This window comes from Corvus moneduloides, chromosome 2, assembly GCF_009650955.1.
Source record: "Corvus moneduloides isolate bCorMon1 chromosome 2, bCorMon1.pri, whole genome shotgun sequence".
Classification (NCBI taxonomy): Eukaryota; Metazoa; Chordata; class Aves; order Passeriformes; family Corvidae; genus Corvus; species Corvus moneduloides.
Window position 1 is genome coordinate 120,589,347 of NC_045477.1, and position 20,000 is coordinate 120,609,346.

The following is a 20,000-nucleotide window of genomic DNA, read 5'->3' on the forward strand; positions in this document are numbered from 1 at the left end:
TTGTTCACTGAAAGCATGGCCAAGCACTGGAACGGGCTGTCCAGGCAAGTGGTGGGATTGCTGTCCATGGAAATCTGCAAAAACCACATGGGTGTGGCACTTGGGGACGTGGTTTAGTGGTGAACACAGCAGCAGCCTAAAACCACTGCAAGTTTTGCATCCTTTAAGTGGTTCAGTCCCCAGTTCTCCCATTAAGACTCAAAGTTATCTGAGGCTGTGCCACATGCTAAATATATTTTCATAGTCCCACTGCTCTGGAAGAAGCATGGGAAAAGAGCTGGTTATGGGATTTTTTCTTGATCCAGATGTGACAATTTGTTAATTTTTATCGTTTGTTTCCAACTTGTATTTTGAGAACTGTGTTTAAGGAGATGGAAAATGACGTGAACCCTTTTTTTCTTCCCCCCATGACACTCCTGAGCAAGAGGCAGCGCTCGAAGACCCATCTGCTCTGAAATTTCCTCCTTCCTCATGAGAGAAAGCTCCAGGAATGAGCCTTCGGGGTGGATCTTGTCCCTGCACAGGACACCAGGGTCAGCTTTGGGGACAACTGCTGTGACAGAGCAACTGGCTGTGACCATGGGAGCTGGGGCTGGTGGCAGGAAGGTGGCACAGCAAGGGATGCTCCAGCCTCCCACCTGGCTGGCCCTTCATCCCTTTCCTAACCTCGTGTTCCCACTACTTGCATCTGCAGGAACATTGGCTGAATATTTGAGTCATGCAGGTAGGGCTTGAAAGAGCAGAAGATTGGGGTTTTTGGGCATGGGATGACAATGTGGAGCAGCTTTCCACGTGGGAGCTCAGCAGCTCAGCTGTCCTTTGTGGTGGGCACTGGTGGGGCTGCCAACCTGTCCCCTGCACCTGGCAGTGCCTGAATTCTGAAGGTGATGCAGGAGATGGAGCCACAGGGACTCACCGAGGGCTGGACGTGACCCTCGCTGGCTTTGCTGCAGCTCCTCCAGGAACACACAGGATTTTGGGTGCCTGTTCCTGCAGCCACATCTCTGGGTGTAGCACGAAGCTGTCAGCACACTCAGTGTCCCTCTCTCTGCTGTTTTATCTCAGTTAACAGGAATTATGCATCACACTTCCAGAGAATTTGTGGCCATCGTGTTACCAGGAGCTGCCGTGTGCAGTGCACAAAGACTGGGCCTGCAGGATTTCCCCCCCACCCCAGCCCCGCTGTTCCCAGCCTCCCAGGCATTTTCTGGCCCCAGGAACATCCTTGTTGGAGTCTGTAACCACCACATGCCTCTCAACCAGGAGCTTCTAACCACAGCTCCACCGGGCAAACCTGGTGCCACCAGCACCTTGTAAGGATGAAGCTGCTGCTGGCTGCAGTTTGTTTCAGGGATCAACTGGTTTTGGGGCTGTCTCCTGCTGGATTTATGTTCTCTGAAGAGTTAAGTACATTAGTGTGGGTAATCTCACTCCATTACCTTCTATAAAACCGAATCTGTGATTTCCTCCCTGGTGAGCATTTACCATAGCGAAATAGGCTACTATTTTCATATTTAACTCATTGGTAACTCATAAAACCAGCTCAAGCTGTCTGCCCCAAAGAGCAGAAGCTGTGGGACGGGCTGGAGGGTCAGAGCTTTTACAAGACCTGGCAGTGTCGGTGCAGTGCTCTCAGCATCGCCCTCGCATCCCTATCCCATCCCTCCCCCTGCTCCTTTGAAATCCACAAAAATCAGAAATTTATAAGGCTTCTTAAAAATCCGAGATGAAGCAATTAAACCTCCAGACTGGAGGATGTGAACCTTTAAAGGCCCTTTGCAGAATATCAAAAGAATGAGAGGATTATATTTAGCAGGTGTGACAGCCCACGCAGGACATTTCATTGTGAAAGGGGCTGACATGAACCAGGAACCGATACTTAAATTAATATAAAACATCTTGGGGGAAAGGTGTTTTCTTTTCTTTTTTAAGCATTGGGAAATCATAGTGCTTTCTGGCTTCTTCAAAAGCGAGAGGTCCAAATATACAGGAGTCATCTGGCATGTAAAAATAAAAAGTCTGGGGAGGGGACACACACATAAAAATGCTTTGGATGAGGTTGGGAGGAAAATGTTGGGGGCCAGGGGGGCCAAGAAACACCATTGTGAATTTTCTTCCCCTGCCTCATCTGAGGTTTTGCCTTGCCACTTGCAGATCCAAGGATTTTCCCTCCCAGGGCAGGTTGCTCAGGGCAGAGGGGCAGGACTGGCCACCTCTCCTCATCCCTTCCCTGGAGACACAACCCTTCATTACAGGGGTGCTTTATTCTGATCACTCCTGTTTCTATTCCTATCACACCCTACCAGGCCTTGGAGTGGAAAACTTGAGTCGGGAGTTTTGTGGGGAGGCGTCCACGACTTTCTTGCTTCATTCACTACTGTGAGTTACTAATTTTAGTCGAGCTGCTCTGTTTTGATTTTCCAAAGCTGCGGATTGAACGTCCAGAAGCTCGAGTTGTTTTCACACCCACTCGCTGAGGGCCACAGGAGCGATGCTGCCCATCCACAGCAGGGGAGGCTGCGGGGAAGGTGGGGTGGGTGACAACACTGTCCCCAACTCTGAGAAGGGACCCCACAGGCTCCCCAGATCTCCATAGGTGGGTGATGCAGTGACAGAGGGCACTCAGTCCCACTCTTGGGGTATTTTGTCTCTTCACTCTGCTCATTCAAGCACTGGGTGCTTGCTTGAGACCTTTGGGTTCTTAGTCACCCAAAAAAAACACGCATTGGGGTAAAAAGCCCATCTTTCTGCTGGGGCTGCTCCGAGGGAAGGACAGAGGTGTGTGGTTGCTTGGATCTGCATTATTGGGTACCCTTTGGCATCGAGAGAGTTAAAGGTCCTCGGCACCCACCAGCCCTGGTCTAGGCAGTGTCTAAAATCAGTCCTAGACCCGCTTTATTTTTTCCTTAAAAACAGGAAATGGAGCCCTGAAGGCTTTTTAACTGGAGAAGGAGAGTGAGGAGGGGGTATACTCGCTCTGCCCATACCCAGCCCTGAGCCTGACCCAGACTTGGGGGTCTCTGTGTGTGTTTTTTTTATTTCTTCTCCCTTTTTTTTTTCTCCCTATTATTTTGGCAGACTTTTTGGAATGTCTGGGAGCTAAGGGCTTTGCTTCATGGAGCAGAATTCTGAAGCAAGAAAAAGAGAAAGTTATAGACTAAACCACAGAAATGTAAACATGTCTGCAGCTAAAATAACTCCACTTTCATTGAAAACACTCCTCGCTTACAATCAGACTTCTGTGTGCTATGCTCAATAAAACTGCATGCTAATAGCAACCAATTAATACATTATGTAGTTCTGCTTTAAAAACTGAGACGCTTTTAATTATTATTTTTTTTCCTAAATTTTTTTTTTTTTTAATTATTATTTTTAATTAAGGGACTACTGGGTTTTCTGCTTCGGACGCCGGTGCCGGGCGCTGACCGCTGGCGGAGAGCGGCGGGCGATGCCCGGCGGTGCGGCGGGGGCCGAGGCGTGCCCGGGGAAGGTCGGGGCGAGGCGGCGGCGGGGACAAGCGGAGCCCCGGTAAGGAGCCCCGGGGCCGCCGGCAGGAGGGACGGGACGGGGACGGGGACAGGACGGGGCGCACCGCCCGCTTCTCCCCTGGGTTTCCCCGTGGGCAGCATGTGCGAGGTGAGTGCCGATGGAGTACCGGGATGGGTCCCCTCTCCATGCCCCTGCACCCCTGGGAGATGGGGCTCCAGCTTCGGCCGGACCAGCCTCCTCTGCTTCCCCCCCCTCTCCGCTCCCCTTTTATTCCCGAGCATCCCGTTATTCCTCCCGCCGCCCTCCTCGCCCCCGCTGCCACCTGGTTTAGGGGCCAGGCTGGGATTCACGTCGGGGCCCCTCCACAACCGCGCGCTTGTTCTCGCCCCTTCAAACGCGCTCTTGTTCCCCGCGCCGGGGGGCGAAGCGGCCCCGCCGGGCCGGGCCGGGCCCCGCCGAGCGCCGCGTCCTCCCCCCGCGGCTCCCGCTCACCTCCAGCTCCGCCCGGCCCCTCCCGCCCCCCCGAGCGCAGCCGGGGGAGGACGCGGACACCGGGGGCGGGGGTCCCGGAGCGCCCCGGGCGCGGGGCCGCCCCGACGGCGGCGGGGGAGCCGGGCAGCGCCGGGAGCGGCGGCGGCGGCCGCGCTCGGCGATTGGAGAGAGGAAGAGGCGCCCGGAGCCGGGGGCCAGCGCGATGGGCTGAGCCCGTCCCGACTGAAGTGACTCACCGCAGTCGGCAACGCCGCCGTCCCCTCGCCCGCTCCCTCACTCCCTCCCGAGCTCCCGCCGCTGGCGGCCGCTGCCTTCCCCCGTCCCGTCCCATCCCGTCCCGCCCCGTCCCCCCTCCCCAGGAGCCCGGACTGACCCCAGTCCCAGCCCGGTAAGTGCTTTCCCTTCGGGACCGCGATGGGGCGGGGGCGGCCGGCGGAGCGCCGGCCGTCGGGGCGGGAGCGGCGCGGAGACGGGCGAGGGATCGGCCGGGCGAGTGACTGATCGGGCGAGTGACCAGCCGGGGACAGGGACCGGCCGGGGCTCGGTGGCCCCGAGGGCGGCGCGGGGACCGGCCGGCTGTCCCCTGGCCGCGGGCCGTCGGCGGCTGGAGCGGGGCAGCCCCGAGGGCTCGGCAGCCGCAGCCGCGCATCCTCTGCGCGAACCCTGCCCGAGTTCCTTTAAGTTTTGAAGGATTAACGCTGTTTGGCTCCGGGCTGGCCGCTGGCTTTTCGGGCAGAAATTATATCTCGTTCCCCCTCGCCATCACTTCCCCCCCACCCCCCCCCCGCCCCTGAATCGTAATAGCAGCGTTGGTGCCTTTGTAATTCTTTCAGCAATTCATCATTGAATTAACTAATAGCTCTATGGCCTTTCAAAAGCTGGCCAGCTCTTGCATGTAGGAAAACCTTCAATTACCTGCGTGGCTGAGGGGAGTCAGGGTTGGGTTTGGTACTTCTCAGAGTAAGGGATATGCAGGGCTCTGTTTTGGTGAGCAGATGACTTTGCTGAGGAGTTTGGCGTGCACGTAATTGTATTTACAAAAGCTGGAGTTGCAAGTTCTGGCTAACGTAAACTTCCATTCATTGCTGCCTTTGCTAAGAGCCCACGGTGCGAGGAAATGGATCGTTCTTTAATGAAGCTTTTTATTTGTATTCTAAGTGTCGTTCTGTGAATTAACTCTGTTCTGAAGCCAGAGTTTGGAAATTACATTCTGCCCCGTTCTGCCCATGTAATTTTGAGTCCATTAGGAAAACCAGGATAGGTCTATGAACTGCACATGGAGAAATGTCACATTCCTTTGGTTTAACCCTTTGAGCACTTCCCTGGTTTCACTGAAACAAGTGGAGCAGACAAAGACAGCTTCTCATGGGGCTATGAAATGTAAACTTTGGTCAGGATGCATATATCAGGTGTGTGATTTCAGGCACACCTGAACTGATAGGAAAATCAAGGAAGAGAAATAGGTTGTTTGACAGCTTCCCAATTAAAAGTAAATAAATAAAGGCATAAACAGACCAAGCCATACCTCATATGGGACAAATACATTTTTATGTTGATTGTCTGATCTATTTCTTAAAGGGCATATATAAAAACAAAGATATGGTACATTGGAATAGCAACATCACTCCTTATTTTCTCTTTCGTGTGCATATGTGGGCAAACAATGGCAAATTCTTTGAAAAACTTTGCAAGAAAAAAAATCTACTACCTCCAAAAACATTTCAGGGTTTAGAGCTTTGAACAGCATCTGTCCCCACCTCCCACAATTTAGTCCCAAAGTTAAACAAATCATATAGTACTGGATAGAGTTACATGTTACAGGAATTTTATAAATGATCTGTCAGGGTAAGTCCTAGGTGTGATTAGTTGGACTTGTTGCTCCTAAGTTGTTGCTCCATTTGGATTGTCATTTCTGTAGCGTTTGGTTCTTAGAGACAGATTCTAATAGACACGTATATTAAGCATGTTCATGTTCTCCTTCTGATGGTTTTTAAGCAGTAGTGCCTGTGGGGCTTCTCTCACCTTCTTGTAAGTGAATTTGAACTTTGTCAGGCACTGCAGAAATCTGGGTGAGGACTCACAATGATGGGAACCATGAGCTTAAACCCCAGATTGTTCCAGACTTGGGAGTTGTGTCTCTCATCACAAGGATGCTCATTTGTTTGTCCTTTTCCGTCTGGAACACCAGGTTGGATCCCACTGTTGTCAGTGCTCAAATGACAATTCTGCCTAAGACCCTGCCCTGTGAAAATGTCTTTGCTACCTGCTCTGCTGTGGGAAGTTTATTTTCTGTGCATGCACGGAGTTGTGTAAACAAACAGAAAAGCCTGGGAAGGCTGTGGCAGTCCCGTTGGTTTGAACAACACCCTGTGAACGGAATACCTGGCTGCTGATGAGGCAAATCCTTTCCCACTGCGCTTTCTCCAAGCTCCCAGTGCTTTTCTATCCGAGCTTGAGGCTCATGGCACTGCTCTCCCTCTGCAGAGTGTTTAGTTTTGATGACTTCACTGTGATCCCTGCACGCAGCAGTTCCTCCTCCCGTGAGGATCCAAAAACACATGAGAAGCTTTTGCGGTGCTGATGGCATCTCGTAGCCCCAAAACATTACATGTTACATTTCCTTTCCTCGCCTGTGCATTACTAAATGCTCCAGGAGTTACAAGCAGGTAACAACCAAATAATTTAAAATGTTTGGGTCGAAACAAACCCTTTTCCCTTGCATATCCATTGCATTGGGGTTTTGTTCCACTGTCAGGAAGCTTGCCATTTTCTTTGAAGTGAATAGTTACTTTTTTTCAGGGAAAGGCAGCTGTAAGGGCAGACTGTACTTCTTCTAATCATGTGAGCAGGTCTGTGGAAATCTGTGTCCCAAACTCGAGGTGGAAGTTGTTGACAGGGGGTAGGGTCGGAAAGGGCCCTTTGGGCCTGATCCATATCAGCTGAGGTCAGCGGGGCAGGCTTAGCCCTGAGTGCCTAAAGCTGCCCACTGGTTTTCTGTCCAGCTGGGAAGGGATGCCAGGGATTAGTGTATGCTTTGTATGGCACTTCTCCTATACAGTTGATTTAAAATGCTTTTGTTTAAAAAAAAAAGAAAGTTCACACAGGGCAAAGATATTTTCAGCCTGAAATATGACTTTGTTTGTCTTGGGTTGGAAGAATTACCTTTTGTGCGATAACACCACACTGGTTTTCATTATACCCACAGCTGGCCACTCTCACAGCCACTGGAGTATTTTTTACTTCCCCTGGTGGTTCTGGCCATGCCCTTTTTGACACGCAGGTTTCCCAGGGAAATCAAGCATTTTGTCTTTTTGGCTGAAGGTTTGAGTCCAAAAAATTTGTATCAGTTTGGCATTTTGGAAGGTAGTGGTACAAGTGGAGAAAATCTAATATATTTCCTTCACAGGATAGTTAACTAGTGTAGGTAGAAAACTGTCGGTCTAAAATTACTTTGCTAAATTTAAATGTAAGTAAAAAGCAGGCAATAGGAAAAAAATGAAAGGGTATATCTAAATATGGAGTTGCGGCCGTATCTGTTATATTTAAACTGCATTTTAACCTCTTCTATTTATATTTAGTGGTCTGTGTATAATCTGGAGGGCTTAATTGAATTCAAGAAACAGCAATTTCACAATGAAACCCAAAGAGTTTATTCTGCTGTGGACACAGGGCCCATCCTCGTTAATGGGCGATTTATCAGAAGTAAAATGTGTGCAGTGAGGTATTTTTTATGTTGTTTGAGAGCAAAAAAATGAGACTCGATCTAAAATAAGCATGAATGGATTTGCAACACGCCTGCTCTTCCCGCACTGCTATGGCAGGAGGATCCCCTGCTGCCTTGGGTGGCACTTTGCCTTGTGTGGAGTGTGAGATGCCACCACAGCAATTATTTTCCTCAACTTGCCCCCGTTCAGAAACGTCCCTTTTTCATTTAGAAAGCTGCCATGGTCAGTGGATTGTTCTTGCACGCTGCTTGCATCAGCTGCAATCCCTCCTTGGCACAGCATCATTCCAATAAGAAAAAAACATTATTCCAGGAACAAAATACATAGTTATTTTTGTTTGATAATGCATCACATAAATATTAATCGTCTGCCCAAACTAAAAACAATAAACACGTGTTTTCATTTTAGCTGGAGATACAACCGGCTTTGATAGGGGATGGTTTAAACCCCAGGGCCTCAAGCTGTAGCCACACAGCTCTGGGTGACCACAGAGGGTTGGGGAGTGGTTCCTGTGCGCAGGTGGGGGTTTGATTTTGCTTTGAGGCCTTCTGTGTTGATTGATTTTAATATTCAATACACGATACGACACCCAGGTGCTTATTGGCGTGTCTTGGCAGTTGCGTTGCTCCCAGTGCTGGACCTTGTGCTTGGGCGCTCGGCAGCGTTGGTGGGATATCCCAAAGCTGCTGCCTCCTCCAGATGCTGCTCCTGCCAACAAATACTGACTTCAGTCATATTTCAGGCCTCCTGAATTTGTCTGTAGCTGGGAACCCCACACACCTAATGAGCTGATTGGGGAGAGCAAGGCTGGCTCGTAGGGGATGATGAGCACAGCGGCCCCGCGCGAGGCGAGTTCAGCAAGTACCACCTCAAATGTGGTTTCAATCAGCTCCACTCAGACACCCAAGTTCTGAGCTTCCTCCAGGAGGTCTGTAATGAAACAGCCTTGTTTGCTTTTCACCTCGCAGAGGAACGGCAGTGGGGGAGGAAAGCCCTGATTGAGCTCGCACGGGCCGCGGCGGGAGAGCAATTTGGGGTGCTGGGCTGGACGGGGCAGCGTGGAGGTGTTGGAGCTGCAGGGTCTGGGAATGCTGCCTGTGGCCAACACTCAGCTCCTTCCCTAAGGGGAGCAGAGCAGGTCACAGCCCTGGCTGGGGCAGAGGCACCCCGGAGAGGCTGTGCAGGTGTGAGTGGGTCAGGGGAAGGTTTCTCTCCCGTCATCCCAAATGCGTTGCCTGCTGAATTAGCATCTTTTCCTCCTGCTTTTTACTGTCTGCTACAAGTGGCCGGTAAGGGTCTGTTTTCTTTTCTTTTTTTGTTACTACTGTTATGCTGTTAAAACATGCATTGATTTATCAGCTGTTCAGGTCGTTTCATTTTTCTGGTTCTGGGAGTGCTGGCGTAGAAGGAGCGGCTTTTGCTGCCCTGTGGATGACTTAAAACAAAATGTTTTGTGAAATCTGATTGATTTCTTCTAATTTTTAAGGCATGTAGGTTTCCCAGTTTCATAATTTTCGCATTGAGTTGATTACTTTATTTTTAGCTTCTCGAGTATGAATGTACATGGTATATTTGACCTGATTTGACTGAAAAAAACCCCTTTCAGCAAGTCACTTATTTTTTGCTACTCAGTAGTTATAGTGCATGCAGTCACTGTGTGATTTTAGTGCAATTAAATGTACATGTAAAGATCAGGGATTTAGAAAATTGCACAATGTATCTTTTTCTGTAAATTACTCTCACTGAACAAGAAAAAAATGAAATATGGCAATCAAACAATTCACTGCATTTCTGTTATGGTTTATATTTTTCTGTCTAAGTAGAAAAGGGTTTTATACAGAAGGAAGTCTTGTAGTTACGCAGAAGGAAAGGCTTCTTAGCGAAATCCCGTTTTCTAAGGAGGCTTTGTCAGTTCTGAATAAACCCTGCAATAAATTTAAACCTGGTGGTTTAAAATTCTGTTTATAAAATGGACTGCTCTCTATAGAGTTCACAAATTATACACAAAGGATTAACTACTAAAGTAACATAAAGATGTTGCATTGCAACATGCACTGAGACTGAACTGAGAAATCTGCTAGGAAAAGCAGCTGATTTGCAGGACTTGCAAAGCAGACATGGGAAAAGTTCTCCATCATTTCTCCAAAGAACTTCTGTTGCTGTTCCATTGATTGTTCTCATTTGTGTTGGCTCTTCAAAGACTTACAGAAGGTTTTTCTTGCACAGGCTTGTGCAAAAATTTGCATTAAAAGCTGGTTTGGAAAAGGAAAAAATAAAAGTTTTAATACCACATTAAGACATGATAAAGGATTTAATAGCAAATCAAGATCTGGTGGATATCTTGTGCCTTTTCCTGAATTTCATTACATTTGCCCAGAATGTGAAGCTGGGAATTTGGACTGGTGCTCTTCATTCCTTTGCTACATTTATAAGTTCTCTGGTATTTTTATGTATTTATAGCAAACAGTCTGTGGCAGTCTCTGTATCTCTTGCAACCAAGACAAGCCAAATCATCTGTCACCAATATGTGTGTCAACATCCCGACCAACCGAGGGCACCTTGTTTTGTAGGCACCACCAAGGCTTCATTTCAGCAGAGCAATTCACCACCCTGTTGAAATGAAGAGCTTGAGGAAATCTGAAGCTGGCCTCTTCCTTCTTCTGTGCAGAGAAACCAGTTCTAAGTGATGAGACTGAAAAATGGCTTTAGGAAGGTAGGATTCACTTCACCTCGCTGCAGCCATCCAAAAATCAAGGACCTGGCTGACAGCAGTTGTGTAAGTTCCAGCCTGGCCAGAGGACAGGTTAATCTTGCCAGTCTGAGACAGTGATGCTCGTCTGGGAAAGGCACTGAAGATGCAGAAGATGTTCCATCAGCTTGGGTGGGAATTGAGGTTGAAGGACTGGCTATTTTGGTTTTTATATGGCTGGCATGGAGCGCCCTGAATTCTGCATCCAGAGACAAATCCAGGCCTCCCAGCAGCTGATCTTAGGGAGACTGAAGGGAAAAATGTAAGTAAAATATAGCAGAGAGACCAGATGAATGTCATACAGTCTGAGTGGAAATTATTATTATTACTTACTTACTTTAATTTTAAAATTTAATATTAAGTAAACATAATAGTTTAATTTTTACTGTCGAGCTTCCTTTTTGTTTAGAAATAGGAACATTAAAAACAGCAACAGAAAAGCCTTTTATGCTTTCTGCACTGCTCTCTTAACTTCATTGAAGAATTGAGTAAGAAAACATTAGCCATAATTTCTTCCAGCTTCAGAGTAAGATAAGAATGGATTAATACTGCTGCCTTTCTATTAGGATTGAAAAAATTAGGATTGAAAGAAATAGTAACAACCATTTCAGGTGATTTTTTTTTAGGCTGGTCCAACTGTATAGATGACAGCCCTGGGTCTATACCTTGCTTAAATCTCTCAAAGCACAATGATGGAAAGTTTGTTTTGGACAGGCCATGAGCTTTTTACCTGTCAGGGGCAGTTCTTAGCCCCTTAATGACAATGGTCCCTGCAAGAAGCACAGCTGAGCTCCAGAGCTGCAGCCAGGCCTGCAAAGCAGCTCTGCATGAAGCCGGCGGGGAAGGAGGGGAGAGCTCTGTGTTTGTTATTTGCATGTGATTTCCATGACAGTTTACAGGAGACAGAGTTGCAACCGAATGTGAGCCCAGGGAGCTCGGCCTGTGGTTGGTCTGCAGAGCAGGAATGTGGGATTGGGGGTCAGGATCAGGTTGTTGAAGGATGCAGGAGCCAAGGTGAAGGGAATTTGAGCTGCCCTCCACTCCCTCTGGGTTAGCACCTCCCTGTGTGATGCGGCGTTTGTGGCACTGGGGTGGGGCACTGTCCCCTCAGCCACCCACAGGGGCACATCCAGCCTGTTTCTGCCCCTTGGGCTTATCCCGACAGGTTTCAATCCAGAATAGGATTTAAGTAACTCCCTCTTTGCTGTGTTGGTTCCACAGGACCAGAGAGGAGTGAGAAGTACTAGAAATCTATTTTAGTCACTAAAGTAAGCAGACATGACTCAGAATACTCACTGGGAACAGATCTGCTGGATGAAAAGGTGCCATTTTTACACAGTCACTTTTCTGACCGTGCCCTTTAAACTCTTACAAAAATAGAATCCTTTCTCTGGCTCATCTCTTGGAAGGCAGGAATGGGAGTGAGAGTGAGGACGTTTGCTGCGCTGCTTCGGACCCAGACAAACTGTGCACGTTCTGTAAGGCAAATGTAACATGTGTTTAACACCAGGAAGAGCAGAAAGAAGGCATTTGAAATTCGTGGGGAGGGGATTTGGGCTTGGATAGTTTTACCATTTGCAGTGGAAAAGCGTGATCCCTCGTTCCTGCCTGTTACGGTTGGGTGAGTTCTGGCCAGCGCTCTGCGCCGGTTTCTGGCATCCTTGTGTCCCTGAAGGAGCAGGTTCGGATCAGTGGGCTCGTCTGGAGCACGGAGAGGCTCCATTTGACCACTGCCCCTGGTTCCTCTTGGACTGAGTGGCCTCAGCTAAAAATGAGCCTGAAACCACACTGACGTAATCCGTGTTTATGGACCTGTGAGGAAACAAATCATTGCTGGCAACCAGAGCCCTGACGTGGTTGTCCCTCACACGAGGGGCGAGTTCCCCCTGCGCTGGTGAGCCCAGGGTTCCTCCAGGTCCTGGGGAGGCTGATGGAGCTGGGCTCTTCCCACTCCAGCCAGATCCCTATCCCTATCGACTCTCATCTACATTCCATGGAAAGGATTAGCAAAGCAAATCATTTCACAGAAAGTCACTCCCAGCTAAGTAGGTGATACTGAATTTTTGAACTCTTCTTGTCTCTTTCTCGTTTTTAATGGTTTGGTAGGAAGCTGGAGCCTGGCTGGTGCACAGAAACTCAAAACCAGTGGTGCAAGCACACCACGTGTGCTTCTGGGTGTTTGACAGTCCTGTTGTTCTCCTTTGGAGCACTGCTCTCTTGAGAAAAAAAATAACAAGCCTGTTCTGACGTATTTACCACTTTCAGTTGGTTTTACATGGAAAAAGAACACCAACCCGTAAATCCCTCTTCCTCCTCTGTTCCAGAATAATCTGTGAAAGAGTTTGAAAACTCTGAATTCCTGTTCAGTGGATGAAATTTTGACCTTGCTGAAGTGGCTGAAGCTTCTCTGATGGCTTTCAAGGGGGCAAAGCTCTTCAGCTTAAGTGTTCCTTCCTCATGTTTCTGCTGGGGCTGGAAAGCCCTGGAAGTGTTCTCACTGCTGATTTCCTAAAGCCTTAATTCCCACCAGTTACTACAGCATTTAAAGGCACCGTCTTTCTTGCACAGGAAACAGCCACTGCTTTTTCTCTTGATAAAATTTCCCTTGTATGAGCTCAGAGAATTTCCACTTTCTCTGTGTGGGCTCGTCTTTCACAGAGGAGGAGACATGGGTCATACGCCTGCGGATCTCACAACTCCCTCCTGCTCCATCTCTGGCCTCCTCCCAGTCCCTTGGCAGGCAGGAGTCAGTGAAGATTTGCTGTCAAGGTCTCCTGTTTTAATTCCGTGCCGGACCCGGTAGCTTCCTCTTGCTGGGGAATCCTGGTTTTTTCTGGTTTAAATTTGAAAGGCGTTTTGGATATGATGACGTTTACAGCCAAAGCACATCACCTCTAATACTGTCTCCTTCTTGTGAAGCAAGTCGGGTGATTTCAGCAGGCAAGAAAAGGGAGGAAAAGCCCAGCAGGCTTGTGGGACACAGAGGATTGTCACTAACCCGGCACTGAGTGGCTCTGGGGATGGTCCTCCCTTCTCAGCCCCACTTGTGTTGTCTGAAGGGAAACTTTAAACGCCAGTGTTTGAGTGGAGCTGGTTTAGAAGTTTTCTGTGCTACAGAAACACATAATCATTAAGGCTGGAAACCTCCAAATCACTGAGTCCAAGCTGTGCCCGATGCCCACCTTGTCCCCAGCCCAGAGCACTGAGTGCCACCTCCAGGCCTTCCTGGGACACCTCCAGGGATGGGCACTCCAAACCTCCCTGGGCAGCTCTTCCCAAAGCCTGAGCTCCCTTTCCATGGGGAAATTCCTGCTGCTGTCCACCCTGAGCCTGCCCTGGCCCAGCCTGAGGCCGTTCCCTCTCCTCCTGTCCCTGTTCCCTGGCAGCAGAGCCCGACCCCCCCGGCTGCCCCCTCCTGTCAGGGACTTGTGCAGAGCCACAAGGTCCCCCCTGAGCCTCCTCTGCTCCAGCCTGAGCCCCTTTCCCAGCTCCCTCAGCCGCTCCTGGGGCTCCAGCCCCTTCCCAGCTCCCTTCCCTGCCCTGGACACGCTCCAGCCCCTCCAGGGCTCTCCTGCAGGAGCCAGAACTGGGCACAGCCCTCGAGGGGCCTCTCAGTGCCCAGCACAGAGGGACAATCCCTGCCCTGCTCCTGCTGGACACACAATTCCTGATCCAGGCCGCGGCAGAGGGAACGAAGGAGGCACTTGGCTTCTAGGTGAACTAAATGTTACTATTGTAGTGCTATAATTACAAAGGTTTTAAATTAGGTATTGACAGCAGTTGAGAACTGGTTCTCCAGTGTTGCAGCTGGCAGGCACTGAGATGTGCACCAGCTCCTAACAGGAGCAGGCTGTGAGAATAACTCATTAACCAGTTACTCCACATTACTGGTACTCCACATATGGTGTGAGGGCTGCTGGGGGTCTGGAAGACATTAGGACGTGGTCTGAGAAAGGGCTGCACAAGAAAGGCAACAAATAACCCCACAGAGCCAGATCCCCATTCCCACACTGCTGCCAGGTATGTGCCCATGTCACCCTGAGCCAGGGAGCTGTGCCAGGATCCAATTCCCTCACCCTCCTGGAGTGAGCCCAGATGGGTGGATTGTGAGGAATCGCATGTGAGGGGAACCTTTGCTTGGTCGCATCCACGTGGAGCAGGTCATCTTCTGTCAAGGAGGATGAATATTTGCCTCTTCTTCCATGTGCTTTTGCTGCATGGGATGGGCTGAGGGATGCTGTTTCCACATCCGTGTTTCCAGTGGTAATGAATGCTACGGGGAAGCGGACGGCGGTGAGCCCATTTCCTTCACAGTGGGAGGAAAGTAGTAATTCAGGAGACCATTAAACATTAGAAATACCTCTGCGAGGTCCCTACAAAGACACACTCCATTTAGATTAAAGTCCCGTAGGGCCAATTACCTGGGAAGAACATAAGAACTTAAACAAAAGCTGAGTTAGGTATGCTGCCCACCAATGGCTTCGAGCAAGAATGGATGCAGTGAGGAAACACTCGTGTGTGTTATGAAAGTGAGAACACTGAGAGTAGGTCTGTGTAATAACCCACTTTTACTGTTCCCCCAGGATCAGCGTGCACAGGAAATATCTGTGGCATGCTTGCTTTTCCTGGAGATGACAGCAACGCTTTGGCAACCACTTTGTTCGATACTTTTCAAAACGTTGGGCTGTTGTTTTATGAATGTGCTCTGATTTTCTGGCTGCCAGAGCCTTTGTGCTTGGCTTCTTAAACCTTCCCATTCCCATTCCAACCCTGGATACTTCTCCATGAGTACCCTTAGGTAGCTGTGATGATGCCTCTGTTTTTCTCTATGTCACCATTGGGATGGGGCTTGAAAAAAAAGGGAAGCTACAAAAGTCCCTAATGCTCCCTTTGTCAAAATAACCTCTGTGGCCTGTGCTCCTCTGTGTGGGTGGCTCTGGAGTCCTGGAGATGGAGGGTTAGGGAAAACAAATTTGAAACACTTTGTTTCTGTCAATGTTTTCTAAGAGTGGGCTGAGTGTTTTGCACAAGGCTACAAAGCAGAGCTGGGTAGTAACACTGGGCTTAAAACCTGCCTTTGCTTCAGCTGCTAGACCCTGATTTTATTTGAACATTTAGCTATTTACAGTTAGACCTGAGCACCAGAGTGCACTGATCCTTCAGGCAAGGGATTTTGAAAATGAGTCTGTTTTAAGACACTGGAGCAACATGTTCCTTAAAGTGTTTACTGATGCAAATTACTGCCTGGTCTTGAAATGGCCTCCTCCCTTTAACATCATAGAAGAACTTTCTTGAGAGAAGACACAATAAATAGTCTGAGGTCTAATAAGTGAACAAGCAAGGCTGAAAGGTTTTTAAATACTGCTTGCTTAAATAAGAGTCATTAACATTGTAACTGATAATGAGAAAAATGCTCATGCCATTAGTGGTTTACCACTTTGGTTCCTAGAGGATAAAAACAGCTTCGTAAAAGAGACCGCAGACTGTCCATTTTCAGCCTCAGTGCAGGGCAAAGGCTTCAGGAAAAATACAAACCCCGTAATTTAAAAATAATAATTTAGTATTTGTGTTTGGGAAGCATGATCGAAATGCCTTTTGAACACAGGGGAGCGTGGTGATCTGTGGGCCCCAGCACGCGGTGTCCTTGCCTTGGTGCCGTGGTGGGACACTGGCTCATCCACCTGCTGGGAGCAATGCAGGAGCAGCCTCTGCCTTCCAGGATGCCTTTGGGATCCCCACCTGCATGGGGACAGCTGAATTTGCAGTTTCCAGGTAGTGGCCCAGTGCTCAGCAGGTACTTGAGGCCATCCTGGGATCCTTCCTGCAGTGACCTCGCTGTTTCCTGCTGCTGGAGTAGGGAAGTTTTTGGGAAATGGTGACATTTCAGTCCTAGCTTGGCTTGCTTGCTGGTGGGGGGAGTAAAAGGCGCTGGGTCCGGGAGGCACTTGGTGCCTCAGGGCACTGCTGGGACTTGGTGGCTGAGGAGCAGTGGCAGCAGCAGTGGCGTGACCTTCTTTAACTCATCCATCTGGGCCAGGTGATCTTTTCTCTAAGGATGGCTCCTTCTCCTTCTTCTGCATCTCTTCTTCCTCTGGGCCCTGTCTCCTGCTCAGTGTGTGGAGCCCTGTGTTGACCTCAGCCAGGACTGATTCAAACCTTTGAGAATCACTGAATCATTGAATGGGTTGGGTTGGAAGGGACCTTAAAGATCATCTCGTTCCAAGCCCCAAGAAAACCTGGTGTTTCCTCTGGGGAAGGAGAAGTTTGGGACTGAGCGCGCTGCATTCCTTGTCTTCAGTAAGGAACTAGAAGCAAGGGCAGGAGGAGGTTGAAATGTGTTCTCAGACTATCTGTGGTTGTAAATCCAACTGCCCTGGGTTTTACTGATGCTTCCTGCAGCCCTGCCGCATGGACCACAGGGCTTGCTCTTACGTAAAGATGGAAAGTTCCCCCAGCTCCCCCCAGGAAAATGACTGTTGTGCCTTATTCAAAATGAGAACTCAATCAAGGCAGGAACACAGCTGGGCCAATGACAAGAGAAACAGAGCAGTGCCAGGGTGAATTTTTATGGAAATGCTCTCTGAATAGTATTTCCATGAAAAGGCAACTTACTCGCAGATGGAGGCTGCATTGCATGAAGGAGAGTGTGTTGTACCACACCCTGAATCTGTCAAGGTCTATAAACTTTTCACATATTTTAAGTTCAGGCAACAGAGAGGCAATATTTAAGACACAAAGGTTTTCTTCTTTATGTCAATGTAATTATGTTATCCCCAAAGGAAGAAAATGTAAGCCAGGGGAAAATAAAAAGGGAAGTTTGTGGGAGAAACGTTTCAAATATAAAGTAAAGGTCAAATATAATTTGAAATAGAAAGTAAATTGATCTATCAGAAAGGACACTTTTCAGGATCATGGAAAGATCTTGATTTGACATTTCAACAGCATCCTAGAGATAGCAGTGACTTGTAGGTCTTTGTCAGGGGGTGTGGTGGTCCTTTTAGTGTAGGAGCAGGAGTAGCTTAAAAACTACAAAATCTTCAGAACTTTTCCCTGTTGATGGCAATGGGACTTTTCTTGTTCACATTACCAGAGTAAAAGATTAGGGGAACCGTATAAGAAGCAAGAAATGAAGGGTGATTGATGTTAGTGTTCAAAAAGTGGGAGAAGGGAAAAAACCTGAGCCCAATCTTGAAACTGCCACACTTCGATTTACTTAAACACCTTTTTTTTGGAGTTGTTGTAGCCTTCTCAGTGGGTTGGTTTCCAAATTGCCTGACTGATTTCACTGTAGGCAGAGTGGCTATCAGCGGAGCTCTTCCAGAAGGTGATTTTTGAAATGAGTTAACGTTGCTTTCTTCCTGGGACTTTTTCATGTCACACCAGTCAAGTTTGAAATGTGCTGAGAGAGAAGTTCTTGAGGCAGCCTTGAGATTTTTTCAGCCTTTCCCTGCATGTTGCTTTCTGAAATAAAGGGGAATGCATTTTTTAATTTATGATAGCTTATAACTTGATGTCAGGGCTGTTCTAAGAATAATAATCAAGGATTGTTACACTGACTTGATTGTTTACATTTCCTTTTGGCACTGCCAGTGGTAAGCCAGAGGTAATAATACTAAACATATTCCTCTGTCATCCTCTCAAAACTTGTCACCACGGAATAGAAGATGGCTGTGCGTGTGTTTTAAAGATGAAGGCATTTGACAAATGCCATAATGTCTCCGTAAAGGTCTGCAGTGGAGATCCCGTTACAGGAAAACTTTGGAATGGGTGTAGGCCTTGGCTCTAGGAGCTGGGAGTAGAGATGAGTGACAGCCATGCTTAAACTGTTGGATTTGAGGAATGGGAAAAACAAACTAAAAAGGAATCTCAGCAGGGGACTTTGAATTTGTGAGCGGATTTGGTGGTGGCACTGCAGGGTTAGGAGATGGGCTCTGTAAGGGGTTGGTAGGGCTGTTGCTCTCTCATACTGATGTCTGCCTGTTCCCTGCATCCCAGTCAGATATGGAGTTGGAGACCCATAGTTTTTTGAGGAATTTACAGTGAAATGAATGGGTATCACCTGCCAGCAGCACGTGGGAGCGCATCCCCCTCATTATGTGACAGTGGGACATGTCCTTGTTCCTCTCCCTGAACTCCCCAAGCCCATCTAATAAATGCAATAAGCCAGGCAAAGGCATCAGTAGCGAGTGCTGACACGGGTGGAACACCCCTGAGGATGGAGCAGGGGATCCTGTTACCCCTTGTTTGGCACAGAATGGATGTTAACCCTTTCAAAGCTCTCCTGGTGAGCAGAGAAAGGCAAGAAAGTACTTCTGACATCCCTGAGGTTTGGCTTTAAAAGGTTTGTGTCAGCACAGGAAGGCCACAGGGAAGCCCAAGTGGCTCAGCAGATCTTGGGGATGGCTGTCCCGTGGTGGCGAGGACAGGGCTGGGTTCTATCTGCCACAGGCAATAAAGTGTTGGGGCTGTGCTTTCATTCCCTTACAGCCTTGACTGCCATTTATCTGGGGCTCTTTATCATCCCTCATGTCCTTACAGGCACATCTCGCTACAAGAAGCAATTCAGTTCTCTTAAAAAGCAGAAAAATCAGTTTGCATCAATTTATGACTGCCTTCTACCTCTGCTGAACCCCCTCACCCCCACAAACATTGTCATGCACCACTTACTTTGCACTAGAAAGGGGATATTACATCTCTAGGTTATTTCCCCAGTACTTTTATTGTTCAGCCCACTACAGGAAGGGTTCAGGGAGTATATCCAGAAAGATGTTTTTGTTCCCCCACCATGGGTTTCAGTCCCAAGACTGCCAATTAAATTATCCCATAAATCCTCCATTATAGGTAGTAAAACCTAATTTTAGATTTCCTGCCCGCTCTAGTGTCCTGCCTGATAGCTACCAGTTGGAGAGAGGCTCAACCTGTTAAGCAGACAATTGGAGTGAATTGGCTGTTTCTTTCTGTGCCACATGTGGAGAGCTTTTTAATATCTGGCATTTGGTCATAATTCTCTCTGGCTATTTTCTACCTTTTAGTGGCTCACATGTTGGAGGGTTTTTTGTTGGGTTGGTTTTTTGTTTTTTTGGGGCGTGTTTTTGGGTTGAAAAGTAGACATCTGCAATTTATTCTTCTGTCAAAATGTTTGTGAGAGAAAAGCTTGTCATGCTGTGGATAAGGAACAATGTTATTCTGACTTCACCACTAAAACATTAATAGTTTAAAATTAGTTTTTGTATAATTCTGTTTAAAAGCACTGTGTTAATAGAGCTAACACATTCCTGTGTAAGCGGAAAATGTCTCAGGTTATCTGAATATTCTTTCATTCTTGTTCAAATACAAATATATTATTTAGCTGCAGTGATGATTTTCTTGAGGGCAACTTCTGCTAATTGTATTCTTTTGGAAGAGCATTTATTTTAAATACAGTCTTACTAAAAATTCCTATTTTTCTCTTCGCTTGGTATTTTTCTTTCTAAGATTTACTGAGGGCAACAAATAGATAAATTTGTCACAAAAAGTGGGTTTATTACATGAATAAGGTGTAAGTG

General features: G+C 47.9%; 1 protein-coding gene across 6 annotated transcripts in view; it reads left to right on the forward strand.

The window, feature by feature from the left end:
- Positions 1-4,116: 4,116 nt before the first annotated feature.
- ERG (ETS transcription factor ERG) overlaps positions 4,117-20,000 on the forward strand; it is a 136,397-nt gene continuing 120,513 nt past the window's right edge. For 4 of the 6 annotated variants that reach the window (XM_032101117.1, XM_032101110.1, XM_032101112.1 and 1 more), the window contains exon 1: positions 4,351-4,369. The gene's annotated coding sequence lies outside the window, so the exon portion shown is untranslated. Of the gene's footprint in view, positions 4,370-20,000 lie in introns of all 6 variants that reach the window. The other 2 variants (XM_032101106.1, XM_032101108.1) reach the window with 2 other exon arrangements.